Below are 19,475 nucleotides of genomic sequence, written 5' to 3'. Positions count from 1 at the left end.
ACGCCTGCATCCATGGAGCTCCGTGCCCCGCCAACACGGGCACGGAAGGTTCTCTCCGGAGACTGTTTCCTGAAAGGCACCTGTTGCTTTTATAGCTCGTCTTCCACTAGGACAGCGGGACACGGCCAGACCTCGGAAGGCATGCTCTCCTGACCCCATCCCGGTCTCCCTGACACAAAGCCTCTCCCCTTTGGGGGACAACCAGGAAGAATAAATAAAAAAGGTTTCCTTGGGCAGCCCGGGGGGCCCGGCGGTTTAGCGCCGCCTTCAGCCCAGGGCCTGATCCTGGAGACCCGGGATCGAGTCCTGCATTGGGCTCTCTGCGTGGAGCCCGCTTCTCCCTCTGCCTGTGTCTCTGCCTCTCTGTGTGTGTCTCTCATGAATAAATAAATAAAATCTTTAAAAAAAAAAAAAAAGGTTTCCTTTGTTGGGTGGCCCCAGGGTCCTGGGCAGGGGGAGGGAGCTTCCAGCACCTTCCTACCCGGTGAAAGTCCTCCAATAACAAAAGGACCCTCCAAATCCCCAGGGTCTTTCTCGCTGGATCAGTGGTTCTGGAGGCACTGAGCAGGGAGGTGCCTGCGGATGAACCGAAGGTTTCTCCCATGACCTCATCTGGCTCTGAGCACATGGTCCCCCAGGCCCCAAGTCTGCTGGGACTTGGGAGGCCGAGGTCCCCGCGATTCTGGGGGTCCACTGGCATGCATCTGCACGGTCTTCATTTTCCATACACCTTCATCCTGTGGGCTCCAGCTGCTGTTCCAAACAAACAGGATCCTGTGACCCAGGCCACCTCACACTGGTCTGTGCCCAAAGCCCCTGCAGGCTGCTGTTTCAGGGGTTCCTGGTTTGTGGGGGAGGCAGGCTGGGGGAGGAGGTGTTCATGGCTCGGTCCGCGTACAGTTTGGCTTTCAGACTCTGCGGGTACGCGTCTTCCTCCAAAGCTCTGGGTAGGCCTGCAGAGCCGGCGGCCCCCACACATGCCCGTGCACCACTGTCTCTGCCCCGCAGTGTGGGACACCTGCCTGCCCTCCCCACCCAGCCACAGTACAGTCGCAGGGCACCGTCCTGCAACCTCCTCCGGATCGGTCAGGCCACCCCCTCCCGGCTCCCCCAGAACACACAGGTCCCGGCGGGTTTGGGAGGACGGCCTGGGCTCTCTGAGCCGTATTAGCAGGCACCTGGAAGAGTGACAGCAAAACTATACATGCAGGGAGGGTTCGTGAACATGGAGGTCTGCGGACACTCCCTGTCCCTAGCAAAGGTGCCAGGGGGACAGAGGACTTTAGAGTTTCCTTATCACGTCCAAGCACAGGCTCTGGGGAGGAGGGCAGACTTGCACAGGGGCAGAGGAGGGACAGATATGCCGTCGGCTGTAAGCTTAGAGAGCACAGCCGGGCAGTGGAGCACGTGAGGCCCAAGGCAGCTCTCCCCGCCTGATGCCAGGCTGTACTTCAGGAAACTGAATTCTGTGACCTTCAAGACCCTGTGCTCGGAGCTCATGGTCACGGCTGATGGGACACGAACAGAACCGTGGTGCATCGACTGTCATTCCCTGCCACGTTCCATGATGGTCACTGGTTGTCAATGAGCACACGAAACTGTGATCATTCGCCCCGTGGTAAGCCAGCCACGGCAAAGACCCGCGATTCTAGACGAGCTCTTCGACGACAGGTGCACGTCCTGAGTCCAAGTCCCCAGGGGCTGGGGTGGTGCAGTGGTGCCCAGTGGCTGCCCAGGGACAACCCCGTCCCTAGCGAGTCCGCGATGCAGCTCCGCGTGGCCGTGGCCACAAATGACCAGATGTGGCATGAGCAAAGCACTTCGGTGGAGCCTGCCGTGTCCTGGGAGAGCCACAGCTCACCTGTGCTCAGCTGCAGCCAGACATCAAGTGGATTCGACAAGGCAGGGAGGTGGCCACGTTCCAGAGCAAGACTCACCCTCTTCTCACACCGCACAACACAGTGGTCCTCGGGGAAGATTCATGTTACTCAACAGAAGCTTATGATCTAAGAGAAAATAACGATGAATAAGGCAAACAAATATATACTCTCTGTGCCTGTTTGTTGGGTGCCGACTCAGTTCCAGACGCTGGGTGGGGCGGGGGGATCTTGAGAACGTGGCAGCAGAGATAGCAACACCCGTTCTCTGGTGGAGCTGACGCCCCAGGAAGAAATACACAAAGTACGCAGTGTCTCTGCTTTTATTTGTGTGTGTGCACACGTGTGTGCACAGGCGACCCAGGAAAAACGAGCGGGTGGGTGGGAGGAGCACCAAAGCCCCCGTGCAGCCAGACCTCCCAAACCCACCCGCTACCCATCTCCTGGTGACTGGAAGCCTCGCCGATGACATATAGTGGATGAGCACAGACGCTGCAGGCTACGTGTATCATACACCATGTTCTTACAAAACGGCAAGCCAGACAAAGGAAAATGTCATTAAGAAAATCATAAAGAAGAGAAAATACACTTATAGCACTGGACTGCACTCATCAAAAAAAAAAAAATCTGGGCATGACTGGACCCGCGGAGTTCACACCCGTGTTGTTCAAGCTCAGCTGAAATCTGCAGGATGGGGGCAGCCCAGGTGGCTCAGTGGTTTAGCACCACCTTCGGCCCAGGGCGTGATCCTGGAGTCCCAGGATCGAGTCCCGCGTTGGGCTCCCTGCAGGGAGCCTGCTTCTCCCTCTGCCTATGTCTCTGCCTCTCTCTCTGTTTCTCTCATGAATGAATAAAATCTTTAAAAAAAAAAAATCTGCAGGACGGGATCCTCGCTACACAGACAAATAAAGCGGAGAAGTTGACCTGCCCTGAAATCCCCAGCACTCTGCCTGCTTCTCCCCCCGCATCCTCCCGGCAATCATTCATGGTTTTACTGTCTCCACAGTTTTATTTTTTCCGGGATGTCCTCGCGTCAGAATCATACAGCCTGTGGCCTTTTCAGGCCGGCTTCTTTCACTTCCTGTAGGCATTGAAGTCTCTTCCGTGTCTTCTCGTGACTTGATGGCTCATTTCTTTTTAGCTCCAAATGATATTCTATTATCTGGATAAACCAGTTTATCCATCCAATGATGAAGGGCATTTTGGTTGCTTCCAAGTTTCAGCAATTATGAATAAAGCTGAGGGTTTTGTGTGGACACGGACTTTTGGCTCCCTTGGGGTAACACCCAGGCACATGATTACTGAATCACAGGGTAAGACTGTTTCGGGTTTTTTTTTTTTTTTTTAAGAAACCACCGAAGTGTCTTTCCGAGTGGCTGCACCATTTTGCATTCCCTCCAGCAGTGGGTGAGAGTCCCTGTTGCTCCACATCCTCTCCAACACGTCATGGGGTTCGGATTAGGCTTCCCTGTAAGCATGTTAGCTCTGAGATGCCTGCTGACATCGAGTACAGATTTGGGGCAGACGGCAGGATATGTGTCCTCGGAGCTCTGAGAGGACACGTGAGTCAGGAATATAAATTAAGGAATCCTCAATAAGTAGACTGCATTCACGACTATGAGAAAGATGGCATGGCCTGGAAAATAAATACAAACTCAGAAGACAAAAGGTCTGAGGATGGAGCTTGGGGTGTCAACAGTTTAGAAGCTGGAGGGACAAGGAGGACGTGGGGAAGGCAACTGCAAGCGGGCAGCCTGTGAAGTAAGAGAGGATGGAGCATTCGACATGGTGATGCTGATGCTATGGTCTGGTCGTGACCCCGGAGCAACCGACTGGGAATAGGGGAGGGATAGGTTAGCAGTGCAGCAGGAGGACCTAGGGCTCTGGCTGTCACAGGGACAGAGGGAAAGGCAGTGAGCCGGGTGCTAACCCCTGCAAGGTGACAGCATGCCTGCGAGGTCAGCGACACACAGTGGCCACTGAGGCGGGGCCTGGCCTCACAGAGGCAGGGGCTTGGTGCTGGTGTTGTTTGTCCCCTTCAAGCAGGGGTGCCACATTCCCAGAGGCTCTGCAATCTTTCAGGTGTACTTGGTATGAGAGACACAGGAGAAAAACAGGCCTCATGGGGATGCCAAGTCAGGCTCCAGGAGGGGCAAGCAGCCACTCAGCTGGCGCAGGGACCACAGTCTGCCTGCAGCTCTCCGAGACTGTGTTGCTCCAATGTGACCCCATGTCCCCACTTCCCTGGCATCCCCACAATCCAGCAAGCAACTAGCACAGAGGAGACATTCAGTGAATACGTGCTCAGCTGACCTTCCCTGAAATCCCAAAGGGGATGCTACTAACCCTTTCACACACACACACACATGCACACGCACGCACACACACGCACCTTTAGGAAGAAAGGATGGAAATGTAAAATTTCAGAATCATTACATGATTATAGGGAAGTTTGAAATTAACTTTCAAAAATAGATCCGACTTAATCCAACCGATTAGAAAGACATGAAAAAGAGGGTATTGATCCTAAAATGAAATACCATTTCATCTCAATCGGCATGAGTTTTCAGAGACGAGGGCATTCTGGGATGCTTCTGTGATGAGCTGAGAGCTAAGGTTCTTTCACAAGGATATTCTGGAAATTAAAAGGATCTCGAAAGACTGACTAGAACCTTCTTCTCCTTCTTTTGTCTCTTCTCCATCATCTGCAAAGGCTTCTCTGTTCCTAAGCCCTCATGGCTGACTTGGGCATGGGGCTGCAGGCTGGGAACCCAGCTTCATCTCTCCACCGGGGACCCATTTCCTCACCCTTCTGGGGACTTCTCCTCTGCTCCGCCCTTCTTGCTGACATTCGTGGCCACGTCACCACAACGGGGTTCTTGTGACTGTCTCTTAGGAAACCTGTGGTGCCGCCTCTCTCTAAGGCTGAGAGGCCATCTTTCATGCAAAATCTGCAACAAGCGTGCTCCAAGTTTCGATGTCTTAGATCATCAGACACCTCATCCTCATTGCATCCAATTTCCTGAAAGCCTCCAGCAGTTTCTCTACCAAATCACTGAAGTGTCTGTGGCAAGTATCTGTTTTCCACGTTTCCCAGAAACCGCTCTGGGAGATGAAAATCCGAACATTCCAAGAGTGTTCCGACGTCTCCATGTGTCTCCTGTTATCATGGGACATTTATTTTGTTGTTGCTGGTCTGTCTTTTCTAATAGTTCTTAAGAAGGCTGAGTAATAATTATCATTGAATTTACAAAGGAAGTAAAGATCATCATAACAAAGAGTCTTCTGTTCACCCATGAAGTCTATTTTTTGCAGACCTCAGCCACCCTTCCTTAGCCAACAATCCCTGTATTCCTGTATAATCTATAGGAAGATTCATTTGCAATTTTAACAACCAAACAGCATTCTGAAAAATCTTGCATTCATGCAAACAGGCATGAAGGTAAGACCTATCCCCCTCCCAAACAAACAAAAAAACACAAAAAGTACCTTGTATAGAATGGACCACTATTACCAAAATATAGAATTTGCAGGGCTAAGTGCAGAATGCAGATGAACACAGTCCCCTTGTTCAAACAGCACCAGGGGGACGAAACCAAGCACAGAGCCCTTCTGAGTGTGAGGCCCTTCGCACTAATGAAATGCAGATCCCTTCAGGCCAGTACCCTGGGGGATCCGAATGGTATCCTGGGGGGTGGGGGACGGTGTCCTGGGGGATCCAGAGGTGTCCTCAGGGAAGATGCCTGTGCCCCCAGGAGCACAGCGGCACAGGACACCCCAGCAAAGATGTAGACCTCGCCTCCTATGGGCAGTCTTACTCGAAATGATCAAGCCAGAAGCCGTGAGGCTGGTCAGAGGCGAATTTTTTTATCTTTCTATTGATTAAAATTATAGGAGTTTATTACTAATTACTATTATTACTAATTACTATTACTAATTACTATTATTTTAACCTATGCTCAGAAACAATGGATATATGGCCTTCAAATGAAGTTCAATCTATTTTCTAGGGGAATTCAGTGATTTTTCTATTGCTAGTCATGGCCCCAGAGTAAGGGGAATGTTTGCTTTTACTTCAAACAGGAGCAGAGCCATTCCTCAGTATCCAAATTATTATTTTTCTGTATGCATCTGAGCAGTTTATACTGAAATATCTCATTTTCTATAATCATGTATTATAGCTACCTTGTAAACATATTCATTTAAACTCATTGTATTTTTCTTCTTCTTTTCTGGGTGGTTTTTTTTTTTTTTAATTGATAAATTTGCTTTGCCTGAAGCTATCCTATATGAATCATTCAATTTCATGATATATTTGGCTTGCTTTTTAGTTACCAGAATTTACTGAAAAACACTTTCAGATTTTGCTTTCCTAGGATTGCTATAATGCTATAGGGCATCATTTACTATTATATTTCTTGTGTTTGTGGCCAAATATTTCCCAGCTGCTAGACACTGGGAGTGTTTGTGCCCTCCCTGCAAATTCATATGCTGGAACCTAACCCCCAAGGTGATGGGGCACTTCGGGGAGGTGAGGTCATGAGGGTAGAGCCCCCATGATGGGATTAGTGTCATCAGAGACCCTCGCAGCCCCTCCCAGAGGACACAGCAAGAAGACGCTATCCGTGACCCAGGAGGAGGTCCTCCCCAGACCTGGGATCCACCAGGGCCTCGTGCCTGGACGTCCAGCCTCTGGAATCATGAGAAGTAAACGTCTGCTGCTGACAAGCCACCCAGTCTGTGGTTGTGGCAGCTCAAATGGATTGAAACCAGTGTCTGGGGATTTTTGTTTTCTCTGCATCAATACATAATTATTGCCGTTAAGTCGAGGCAGTCCTACTGAGCTCCCAACTACCTTATACAACATGTACATGAGGAAAGCCTGACATACCCATGATATGTCTTGAGAACCATTTCCAGTGTTTATGATGGAAATGATGCCCTCCCAAACTGGATGTGTCTGATGCGGCACAGAGGCTTCGGCCGGCACTTGCATGCTCTGTGATCACCATGGAAACAGGACACCTGGGTGCTGATGGCCTCAGCGGCAGAAGTCTCTGAGCATCATGTGGACCTAAACGGCCTTCTAGGGGCCTGTGACATGTTGCTCTCCTTGCATTTCCTCTGCTACATTTATTTATCCCCCAATATATAAATATATATAAATATATAAATATAAATATAAATCACAAACCAGAAGTGGGTGATAACCAGGTGAGCTGGTGTTACTCAGCCGGTAAGACGAGAGAGTCAACGATGACTTTCGCATTAATAGGGATTTCACACTGGGTGCAGTGTTACACCATGTGGCAGTAAAGACACCGAGGCAGTTTGGGGCAATATTTCCACTGTTCTGGCAAGAAGAAAGCACACACGGTATTTGGGGAACCAAATACGAACCGTAAAATTTCACGGTTCTGCCTTGAAGGTAAATGCTCCTTTTTCAACTTAAAACAAGGATTCCACACTGTAAAGAGGATTGGTAAAATGCTGATAATTAAAACTTAAATTTTTCTTTACTTAGGATGACACTAAAGAGCAAATCAAACAGTGACTCAGGAGATGGCGAGGAAAGTAGAGGCTTGATATTCTAGTACTTTTAACGGCACTTTGTTCCTGCTTATTGCACAAGAGGCTCTGTATTTTCCCGTCTTGCACTGGGCGCTGCAGGGTAGGTAGCTGGCCGAGGAGCAGCTGACGTGCTCACCAGCCTTACAGCCCCCGGGGAAGACGGTGATTGGCCTGTGGTTTCTACTGGTAAGTATTACAAAATGGCAGGATTGGGCTTTTGTGGTGGAATACGTCTGGGAATATGTCAGGGGATCCGTGGGAAAACCGATGGAGGGAGCCCGGGACAACCTCAACACGGTAATTTTACATTTTACCTTTCTCAAGGAAACAGATTTGAGTTTGGCCATTTTTGGTTGGTGAGGGGAGCCAACCAAGACCGCACCATCTGCCCACAAGCATAAGGAGCAGCAAGTGCAAACCCCTGCCTGGGCGCCTCTGTGTCGGTTCTCTTCATGTCTTCTTAGCCCACTTAGGGTGGAGGCCCTGTTGTATACCAACTTTAAAAGAAACAGTGGTAAGATTTAATTTGGGCTGAGCTAGCAATTTGTACATAGGAAGTCTATAAAAACAAAGAGATTCCTCAAGCATCCCAAATCTCAAAACCGCAGGAGATACTGCAAGCTCACAGAAATAATGGCCCCAGAGCACCCCTGTCTGTGGGGTGGTGGGCGGCCCCGAGGACCAGTGCTGGCCGAGGCGGGGGAGGTCCAGCATCAGACTAAGGCTGCACAGGGTGGCTCTGTCTGCAAGGTGTCTGGGCACTGCAAAGGGGGTCCGCTCTTTTCTTCACTGGGCTGTCGGGAAAGCTTTTGTTTCCGGCAATAAAGTTCTGGCTTCTCTCTTCATCGGTATTTTAGGGAGAAAGATGGAGAAAGAGCAGCGTACCTGCCCTTGTTCGCTCTCAGGGAGCAAAGAACCCACAACTGGCTGAACTGGACACAGTGCAAGGAAGCAGGAATTAGCCTGACCAGAGGTGACCTTGGATAGGATAATGCTTTTTGTTCCCCTTATCACACAATGTGGGGAGAGAGATCTTATGGAAAATGTATATAATATCGTACCTTAGACAACTTTAGGTTTGGAGCAATATGTCAATGCCCCATGGTCTGCCCAGGAGAGCCTGCCCGCCCTGTTAAACCGAAACATGCAGAGTGAGCATTACAGAATAATCACGGACGGTGAGGCAGACATAAAATCACGCTCAGCGTGGAGAGCACTACTGTACCAGCCATCCACGTTGCTTCTGAAGTCAGGTCAAAGCTGGGCAGGGTTTACGGTCGGTGCAGAGGCGGGACAGAGCTCACATGCGCTCTTGGGGACGAGCCGTCTGTGGCTGCACCGGGGCTCTGCTGTTACTTACAGACGCTGATCTGCTTACTGAGCCCGGACAGTGGTTTGTCCTGATTTAGACAAGGATAAATAATGCTCAAAAGCAGCTTCAGGACAAATGCATACGCAAACTACAGAGACCACAGTAGCATCGTGACTGCCTCAATTAACGCTTCTCATCTGACTACACCCAGGGACCCCAAAGGTTAGACATCATTTCAAATCTCTGTGGTTGGGTATTATGGCAAATGCATATCTTACTTGACAAATCAAACTGAGTCCATCCAACATAAAGATACAGCGAGTCCTTATTCTGCTGAAACCACCCACATGTGTTTATCCTATAAAATCCCATGACTGTGCTTCTTGGAAAGAGGCAGGGCATAAACAATAAAATACTTATGAAGATAATGACAATCATGATGGAAAACCGTCAGCTCAAGATGGGCAGGATCAGGAAACGAACCAGCACGTGAAGATACTTTTTCCCTCCGAGGTGCTCCCTAAGCTGTCCCGGGCTTCCGGCTGCAGCCCGATCTTGGCAGCACAGCTGGTTGCTGGGGGTCAGGGCCACTCAGTGGCCCACCTCCATCTGCATCTGGGCCCCAGGAGCCACCTGCTCAGCGCACCTGCTGACGTGCTCCACACAGATGCTCAAGGATACCCAGCAGGTGCCCTGTGGGTATGAAGCTGCATTAAAAAGAATAAATGGTTTTTAGTTTAACACAAACTACATCGCATAAGTACCTATTCTGTTTAGCATGGAGGGAACAAGCTTGTGCGTGTGTGTTTGTTGTTTTTTAGGAACCTTACATTCAACAAATGTCTCCAGACAGCGCTCCTGGCTAGGCTCACCTTGGTGGCTTTTCTGGTTGGTGGGTCAGTGGTTTGCCTACATGATCAATTCATTTAACTCATCCATAAACTCATTCATTCAACCAATCAATTAATAAAGCAAGCTAATTGTCCTGGCTTGAATTGAATGATTAGGAAAACCTCATCCTTTTTCACAGGCCAGAAAAATCTATCAGTTAAAACAAAGCATTGATTACAAATTTAAGAAGCTTAAAGTAATTGTAAAAAATGTATTTTAAAATCACTTGTGTCAAAGTGTTGGTGTGACTCTCCTAGAAACAGGACCCACCTGGGGCTTCACTGCTCAAAGCCCTGCAGGCTGCCAGCCCCAGATCCAGAGGTCAGAGTGGGGCTGGTGCCTCTGAGGCCCCTCCCCATTCAGGCAGCTGTGCACACCCCCACGTCCACAGGCGTCACCCCAGCCCTGCCCCAGCTTTTTCCCCACGTGTGTGTCCCCCTTGTACAAGGACACTGGCCACACGTGAATAAGGACCCCCTGACACCAGTGAGACCCTGTCCCAACCAGCGACACCTGCAAATCGGGTCATGGTCTGGGCCCTGGGTGCTGGGACTCCAACATTCCAACTTTGAAGGGACTCAGATCCACCCGCATCAGTGCTCACCCAAGGCAGAGTGTCCTCCCCGGTGACCCTGCACCCAGAACACATCTGGGCATCTCCAAACACTTGGGTTCATGATGATCCTAGTAGCTGTTGAGGCTGATCTGATGACAGGGGATGACATCCTTCCCTCTCCCCTCTCCTCCCTCCTCCTTTTCTCTCTCCTTCCTCCCTCTCTCCCTCCTCCCTTCCCTCCTGTCTTTTTCTGCTCCAATGATAGGACACTGTGCTGCCTCACGCTCCAAGATGCCAGACACAGGGCTGCTCCTCCCACTCTTGAGGCCAGCATCGGGCTCCTCAGTGCTTCATCCCCAGCGCCCCCACACTGGTGTCTTTGACCAGAGCTCCAGGGCCTCCAGGGAATCCAAGCACCTGGCAGAAGGAGAGGATAGCTCGTCTCGTTTGCCTCTTCATTTTTTTAAAATAAGGAAACTTGGATTTTTTCAGTTACCAGTTAGGGATCGTGGAAACCCAGCAAATTCTCTGGTGGCCGCTACCCACTAAGAAACCCCCAGGACAGAGTTCACCATTGTGAGGCCTACGGTCCAGTGGTTTGTAGTTTAGTCATGTCGTGCAATATCGCCACCTCCCAGTTCCCTGAAAGGAAACCCGCACCTGTCAGTGGTCACCCCCCCCCCCCCACCAGCCCTCTGCTCTCAGTGATGCCCACCCTGCCATCCTCATAAAAAAGAGTCACACAGGGTGTAACGTCTGCGACCCACTTCCCTTGGTGGAGTCTTCAGATCCATCCACACTGCAGCCTGTACCTAAGCTTCCTTCTCAGGCCTAACTCGTGTTCCATCCCACAGAAACACCACGTCCCTCCCAACCCCTCATCTTCCAAACTTCCTCTCCTTCTTTTCTCAACCATAAGCTTCTTCAAATTAGACGCTTTAAAACAATGTTTTTCTTCCTGCTACATTTCTGAAATCCTCCCCCACGGGAGGGGGAGGGGGAGGGGGGCATCTAATAACGTTGGCCGTGGGAGTGAAGGAATGCCCAGGCCCAGCACGCAGGACAGGACTGTGGGGTCAGGGGTACCACATAAGGCACCCCAACATCCCAGGATGACACCCCATCGTCCCGTCCATGGGGTGGAGGGCCTGGCCACTCAGGGTCATAACTCCCAGCCGGCAGATGGTAGTTTTGGTTCAGAAACAACAGGTTGTTACCCCACGCCTTCCCCTCCCAGGAGGCTGTGGCTGTCGGTACCTGTCGGGGACATTCACTGTGTGTTTAGGTGCAGAGGAGGACGCTTGGGAAGGTGAGCCGGCCTCCTGTGAGCACACAGAAGTGAAGGATCCTATGCTGCCAGTTTCCAGTCACCTGGGCCACCAGCCCCTGTGTTGCTACAGACAATTAAAATAGGGTAACAGGTAATACGAGCCACTTGATTCTCCTCTAAAAAGTAGTGAATTCTGATATTACTCAATTGCTTGATAGTGTGTACTTGATAGCGTCAGGTTGCATTCTGGTGACAGGAGAGAGCAGCTTCTTGCAGCAGGTGCTAACCCGTCCCCCACACTAGGAGGCAGACACGTGGGGACTTGACCTTCCATCAGGAACGGCCTGTGCCAGGGTCAGGGACACAGAAGGCTGCCAGGTTGCTGAAGGGCATCTGCCGGCTGCAGTCGGGAACAGTTTATTTTGTAAAGCTGTTTTTATTTGAGAGTGAGACGGAGAGAGCACACACAAGTGGGAGAGGAAGGGCAGAGGGCAAGGGAGGAGCAGGCTCCAGGCTGAGCATGGAGCCTGACGCAGGCCTCCATCCAGGACCCCAAGACCACAACCTGAGCTAAAGGCAGATTCCAAAATACTAGCTTTTGATGGAGAATCCCCCACATACCTCACCAGACAGACAGATCTATAGATTAATGATGCTGATAGGTTAAAAAAAATGTGTGACTCTTGATTTTCTTATCGCTACAAAACATAATGCACTTTTAAGGCAAAAAGCTCCATGATAAGCTCACTTCAACTGGGCTGAAAAATGAACCCGGCCTTTAGTGTGAGGAGAAAATTGTTATTTCCTGAGGGTTATGTACCAAAAGTATTCCATGTGACTGAGTAATGTAATAGTTAACTAGATTACAATGGGTAGCCAAAAAGTTGTGTTGCTGCAAATCCTAAGGTAAAATAAATGTGCATGTTTCTTAGGATACATTTTCATGGGATATTGTTTAATATTTAAAGTGTATGAATAGTTAAATTTTATCATCTTACATGGGGAAGCTATGTTTGGGCAATTTCAGGAAGTGAGGTGATGTAAGAGCCTGTCTTTGATGCTAACTGATGAATCTGAGGGAACAAAAACTTATTTTGGCTCAAATTTCAGCTGCAAGTGACCTGGGGGCTACCCTCCCCTCCCCACATGTTCCCATCACACGTGATTAAGCCTTTTTCTTCTGATATATATTTTCTTAATTCGAACCTTTTCTTATCCTCTGAATGGAAAACACTTCATCTGTTGCATGGTGGGCCAGCTGGGGCTGGGTCGCAGCTCTGCAGGATGATGCAGGTGCAATGCACTCCCAGCCCATCCTCCTGTCCGTGTGTACCTGTGTTTTCTCTGTCCTAACTCCATGGCTTTAGTCGCCTCATGCCTCCTGGGATAGGAGAAGACAAACCTTTTGGGTAATCTATCCTCATGACTCTTTGTTCTTAACTCTTTTAAAAAGATTCTTTCCAAACTGTGGGATTTCTGATTCCCCGCCTTGGGGCCCGGTGTCCAGGGGAATTGGCACCACCCTCTGCAGACCAGGGAGGGATAGCTCATTTTTCAATATTCACGTAGACCTGAAGATTCCAAGGAGTAAAGATCAATCCTTTTTTATTCTAAAGTGATGATTTCTTAATTTTCCTATTAAATCCACACCGTGCATATGTAGTGCATGCATGTGGGGAAGATCACCATGCCAAATGGCGCCAGGTGGGAATCTGCTATTCACTTCACAGACGACTTCCACCTCCAGGTTTATGGGCACTTTTTCCAGAGGCAGTCATGTCTGTATGAGCACACATGCATAAATACACCCAGAGACAAGGCTCAAGTGTTCCACACCTGCTACGGCCTGGGGACCCACCAATCGGAACAAATGCTGGGCACTATCTGCTTTCAGTACTGGTCTTGGTTGACCCTGTTTTCACTTGATGAGGCACAAGACATAAGTGGTTCTGAATCTTACTTTTTTTTAAAAAAGATTTATTTGGAGGGGAAAGGACAAAGGGAGAGAAAATCTCAAGCAGACTCCCCACTGAGCACAGAACCCATCATCGGGCTCCATCTCATGACTCTGGGATCATGACCTGAGCCAAACCCAAGAGTGGGATGCTTAAACAACTGAGCCACCCAGGCACCCCTTGTATAATAAAATTATTTATTATTATTAGTAGTAGCAGTAGTAGTAGTAGCAGTAGTAGTAGTAGTAGTAGTAGTAGTAGTAGTAGTAGTAATGAAATACAAGACCTTTGAAATTAGTCCCAATTGCACATGGGAACTTGACTCACTTGGCTGGCTTCTCAGCCTTCATGATCTAGATGCACTGTAAAGGAAGCATTAGCTTTTAGATGGACAATTGCAGTCTTTCCCAGTCTTCTGTTTCTATAAACCCTGCTGTAGTGAAGAGCCCTGCCTCTCCACATGTGATCAGAAGAGCACTTCTACGGAATAAATTGTAATTTAATTAGTACAGACAAAAGGAGTGCATGTTGTATCTTAAGTGAATATTTTTCCTTGTGGTAAAATACAGATAACAGAAAATGTGCCGTTTTCAAAGCAGACGTAAGCATCCTATTCAGTGGCCTTACTTCTATTCACGATGCTCCACAGCAGCACCACTGTTAAGAACCTTCTCATCCCCCAGCAGAAACTCTGGCCATTTGGTAATCACCCTAACCTCTTCCCCAAACTCTTGATGACTCCCAGGCACTTTCTGTCTCTATGTGTGTTTTCCCATTGTTGTTATAGGTTTTGGATGCCAGTCCTTTACTGGACACGTGTGTTGCAAAGATTTTGTCAAGCATGTGGTTTCCTGTTTCTTCCTCATACTCATGTCTTTGGCAGAGCAGTGTTTAATTTTAATGAAGTCTAGTTAACCCCTTTTTCCTCTCATGGACCGTTCCCCAGTGCTGAATCTGAAATGTCATCACCAGACCCAAGGTCACCTACGTTTTCTTCTATGGTTATTTCTACAAGCTTTATAGCTTTGCATTTTACATTTATTTCTATGATCTGTTTTGAGTTAAATTTGTGACTGGTATAAGGTCCAAGTTTAGATTTTTGGTCCGGAATACCATCTCCTTGGTGAATGTCCTATGCGAACTTGAGAAGGTGTATTCTGCTGGTGCTAGATGAAGTCGTCTACAGAGGTCAATCAGTTGACTAATGTCGATGAGTTCTGCTGTGTCTTCACTGGCTTCCTGCCTGTGGATCTCCCTATTTCTGATAATGGGGTTTGGAAGTCTCTGACTATAATAGTGGATTTATCTATTTCTCCTCATACTTCTATCAGCTTTTGCGTCGTGCAGTTTGACTACATTCTGAATGTAGTCTGTGGCCATTGAAAATAGTTATGTCTTCTTGTAGAATGAACCTTTTTGTTAGGTAATGCTGTGCTGGGAGTCTCAGCTGTAGGTTCTTCATAAATGCCCATGAACTTGTGGAGGAAGTTCCCTCCTACTCCTGGACATTTGTTTCTTGAGAGTTTTTTTTTATTATTATTACTGATTTGACCTCTTAATTTGTTTTACATGTGTTGAGATTTTCCAGTTTTTCCTCAGTCAGTTTAGGTAACTTCTCATTTTTGTAGGAATCTGTGCATTTTATAGGGGTAATCTTACTTGTTGGTATACAATTATTCACAGTATTCTTTTATACTCCTTACTTCTGTATGGTCTGTAGTAATGTCTCCACTTTAATTTCTGATTTTACTTATTCTTTTTCCTCATTAGTTTAAGAGTTTATTAATTTAAATTTTTTTTTTCAGGGACGCTCGGGTGGCTCAGTAGTTGAGTGCCTGCCTTTGGCCCAGGGTGTGATCCTGGAGTCCCCGGATCAAGTCCCACATCGGGCTCCCCACAGGGAGCTTGCTTTTCTCTCTGCCTGTGTCTCTGCCTCTCTCTCTCTCTCTGAGTCTCTCATGAATAAATAAATAAAATCTTAAAAAATTTTTTTTCCCAAAGAATCAACTCTTAGTTGACAGTGTTGTATTTCTATTTCTGATTTTAATTTTCTCTGCTATACTACTGATTATTTCTTTCCTTCTGCTAGCTTTGGCTTTCTCTAGTTTCTCAAGGTGTAAAGTTAGGTATTGACTTGAGATCTTTTCAATGTAGGCATTTATAGTTATTAATTTACCTCTGAGCACAGGCTTTGTAACTTTTCCTAACATTTCCTAACTTTGTATTTTCATTTTTACTCATCCCTAAGTGTTTTCCAATTTCCCTTGTGATTTCTTCTTTGGACCATTGTTTTTTGTTTTTTAAGAATGTCTTGTTTAATTTCTCCAAACTTGTAAATTTTCTAGAATCCTCCTATTTCTAGCCTTATTCTATTCTCAAGAAGATACTTAGAATGGTTTCAATCTTTTAAAATGTATTGAGACCTGTTTTGTGGCTGAACATAATACCAGTCACAGAGAATGTTCCCTGCCCACTTGAGAACAATGATCTTATTGGGTAGTGTTCTGTGTCTTTTATATCTAGTTGTTTAAAAATGTTCAAGTTCTCTATTTTTTTATTGATCTTCTATTGAGACATCTTATCTATTATCCAAAGTGTATTTAAGTCTCTATTATTGTTAAGCTATCTTTTCCTTTCTTCAATTATATCAATTTTTAGCTTTATATATGTTAGGACTCTGTTACCAAACAGAGCATATATTTTTAAAATTGTTACAATTTCTTGGTCAACTGACACTTTTATGAGTATATAAATGTCCTTTGTCCCTCATTTCCTTCAATTACTGCCTTTGTGGTTAGTGGGTTTTTTGGTAGTGAACCATTTTGATTTCCCTTTACTTTCCCTTTGTATTTATATATATTTAGATATTTTCTTTGTGGATAAGCTTGGGATATTAGGATTACATTTATCATCTCAAATTTATAGCAGTGCAGTTCAAATTGACACTAAATTGACTTCGATGGCATATAAAAGCTCTCCTCCTGTATAGATCCATTCGTCTTGGTTTTCACAAATTATACCGTTATACATTGTGTGCCCAATAACACAGATTTATAATTATCTTTTATATAATTGTCTATTAATTACTGTAGGAAATTTAAAAATTGAGTTACAAACTTCAGTACAATAATGTCAGCTTTCATATTTGCTCATGTATTTACATTCACTGAAGATCGTTTCCTTTGTGTGGCTTTGAGTTACTGTCTACCACCCTCATTTCCAAAGACTTCCTCTAGCATTTCTTGCAGAACTGGTCTCGTGGTATCAAACTCTCTCTCATTTTTTGTTTATATGGAACTGTCTTAATTTTGCCTTCATTTTGAAGGTCAGGTTTAGTAGATAAAAGATTTTTTATGTAACATTTTTCTTCCAATAGTTTATAAGTTTATATAACATCCCCTGCTCTTCTGGCCACCATGGTTTCTGGTTAGAAACCAAGCAATAAGCTTTTAAGAGTCCTTTGCATGTGATGAGTAGCTCTTCTTACCACTTTCAAGATTTTGTGGGGGTTGTTTTTTGTTTTTGTCTTTCAATGGTTTAATTATAGTGTGTTTGTGTGGGTCTCTTTGTGTTTAGCCTACTTGGATAATTAATTAATTAATCTTTTTATTTTTATTTTTATTTTTATTTTTTTATTTTTTTTTTATTTTTATTTTTTGGATAATTAATCTAATAAGATTAATGATATTAGATTTGTAGATCTTTATTTCCTCCAGAATATGTTTGGTTTTTATAATTTCTGTCTTTATATTCTCCTTATATTCATACATTGTTTTCCCAATCTCCTTTAGTTCTTTGAGTATATTTAAGACAATTGCTTTAAAAATCTTTGTTAATAAGTCTAATATCTGGCTGGACTTTCTAAGGATCTTTTCTTTCAGTTTATTTTAGTGCTCTGAATGGGTCACATGCTCCTGCTTCTTTGTATGCTTTTTTATTTTTTTATAGAAAACTAGACATTTAAAGTTTATAATGTGGTAACTCTGGAAATCTTTCTCCAGGGCTGTCTGGTTTCTTTGTTTTTTATTTTTATTTTTTGAAGGCTACAGTAATCTATTCAGTACCTTTACTAACTTTCATAAAGTATTTTTCGTGGTATGTAGTTACTAGAACCTCTTCATTAGCATTGTGTCCAGATAGTGTTTTATTTATTTATTTGTTAAAAATATTTTATTTATTCATGAGACACACATACTGAGAGGCAGAGACACAGGCAGAGGGAGAAGCAGGCTCCCCATGGGGAGCCTGATAAAAGACTTGATCCCAGGACCCCAGGATCACGCCAGAGCCAAAGGCAGACGCTCAACCACTGAGTCACCTAGGTGCCCCAAGAAAGTGTTTTGACAGAGATTTCTTAGAATGACAGGAGCTAATAAACAAAACCCCAAAAAGCAAACAAACAAAGACACTTCACAGTCTTTTCAGATTTTCTCTGCACTGGGGCATCCTCCATCACTTGGACTAGGCTTGCAATGAGCCTGAAGTGAAAAGTTACATAGTCTTCTCAGGTTTTTTTTTCTAAACACATATATTGATCTGGGTATATATGTGGCTTCCTAAATTCCTCATTGAAGTTGGGTGTGTTTGTGTGTGTGTGTGTGTGTGTGTGTGTGTGTGAGTGTATGGTGGTAAAATATATATAGTATAAAATCTGGTGAACGGGTGGGCTGAGGGCAAAAAAAAACTTCTATAAATTTTTTTAATCATTTTTAAGTTGCCCTTTGCTTAAGCTTACTTGATAAGCTTTAAGCTTGCTATTAGCTTTACCTATTTTTCCAGTGTTCTGACAAAGTCATTCTGATGGTTTCCACATATTGATTTTTCCATGGGAGAGCTGGCACCTGGCGCTGCTGCTCCAGCATTTTGCTGATGTCACTCCTATGCATCTGAAACTTCCCTTCAAAGAAACTCTATCAGTCACAGGAGGGAGTTTCCAAGGCCTTCAGCCTGGCGCATTAAGAAATGTTTTGGAAATATAACATTTTATAAAATTTTTCTTTCATCATTAAAAAGGCTGAGTATCTTTTCATATGTTTAGAAATCATTATTATATATTAATAAGTGCAATATACACCACCCCACAATCTAGCCAAATGCAGTGATCACGGTGCCTGATAGAACCTGTGACTCTAACCCAGGCAGGGGGTATCTGTGTAGGAGACCCGGGAGGAGGAAGGGGCTCGTGAGGGCAGCAGGCACAACCACACAGAGCAGGGGAAGTCTCGTGGAGGCAGGGGCGCCAAGATGGGCGTGTGTCAGCAAGCCAAGAGCTGATTAATTCAGACTCACGGCTTTCCTGCAAGTTCTCTCTGCTCTATTTTGTCTGACTTACTGACTTCTTTCACTAGAGATTTTACAAGATAACTAAAGGTGGATCCAACTCTCTGTGTGGCCAGTTGTGCAAGCGTCTCCCAGTCCAGCTAAGAATCAGGGTGGAAAAGAGCAGACATCATTCATAAAACGAGGTGAGGAAAAGTGTTGTTATTTCATCTCTTCTCAGAGATGAGGAAGGAAGATCTGTGTCTTTTGAGATAGGTGAGCTCAGACGCAGGACACAGTCCATTATGTTTTCTGGCAAACTGAACTTCCAGTCTTCAAACACCAACGTGAATGGATTCTTTAGGCTCCTTTGCTGCAGCCAAGAGTGTTGATCATGTTTGCATTTTGCTGCCCTCATGAAGGGATCCAAGCCAATTACTAAATGAGTCCTTTAAAACTGCAATTATCCTTGGAGGAAAATCGTAAACCCTGGTGAAATGATTCACTTTGTATGGTCCCAAACAAACATTTTGATCTAATGACTGTCCCCCAGTGAAACAGCAGCTATTGGCTGTGGCAACGGCAGCAACAACAAAAAACACAGAAAATGATTTTTGAGCCAGGAAAGAAGACCCAAATTCTGGGATAATTTGCTAATAACTTCCTGGTTATAATCCAGAAAACTGAATTTAGAATTTAAAAACTCTATTAAATAAAAGTTTTGAACACCAATTATTTGAGCATTGTTTTTGCTAGGATCTGTGAAGTACAGTAAAGAAAATAA

At 45.8% G+C, this 19,475-nt stretch overlaps 1 protein-coding gene and 1 long non-coding RNA gene across 10 annotated transcripts in view; both read right to left on the bottom strand.

Annotated features, from left to right (window-relative positions):
* The window catches only part of DLGAP2 (DLG associated protein 2), a 693,430-nt gene that overhangs the window by 263,230 nt on the left and 410,725 nt on the right, over positions 1-19,475 (bottom strand). The window lies entirely within an intron of this gene.
* LOC111094361 overlaps positions 7,205-19,475 on the bottom strand; it is a 46,782-nt gene continuing 34,511 nt past the window's right edge. For 2 of the 3 annotated variants that reach the window (XR_005385465.1, XR_005385464.1), the window contains one exon: positions 7,205-9,467. This is a non-coding gene — a long non-coding RNA (uncharacterized LOC111094361). The remainder of the gene's footprint in view (positions 9,468-19,475) is intronic. The other variant, XR_005385463.1, reaches the window with a different exon arrangement.

The sequence above is a fragment of the Canis lupus genome, chromosome 37 (genome assembly GCF_011100685.1).
Source record: "Canis lupus familiaris isolate Mischka breed German Shepherd chromosome 37, alternate assembly UU_Cfam_GSD_1.0, whole genome shotgun sequence".
Lineage (NCBI taxonomy): Eukaryota > Metazoa > Chordata > Mammalia > Carnivora > Canidae > Canis > Canis lupus.
Note: the sequence above shows the minus strand (reverse complement) of the source record. Positions and strands in the feature narration are given on the sequence as shown.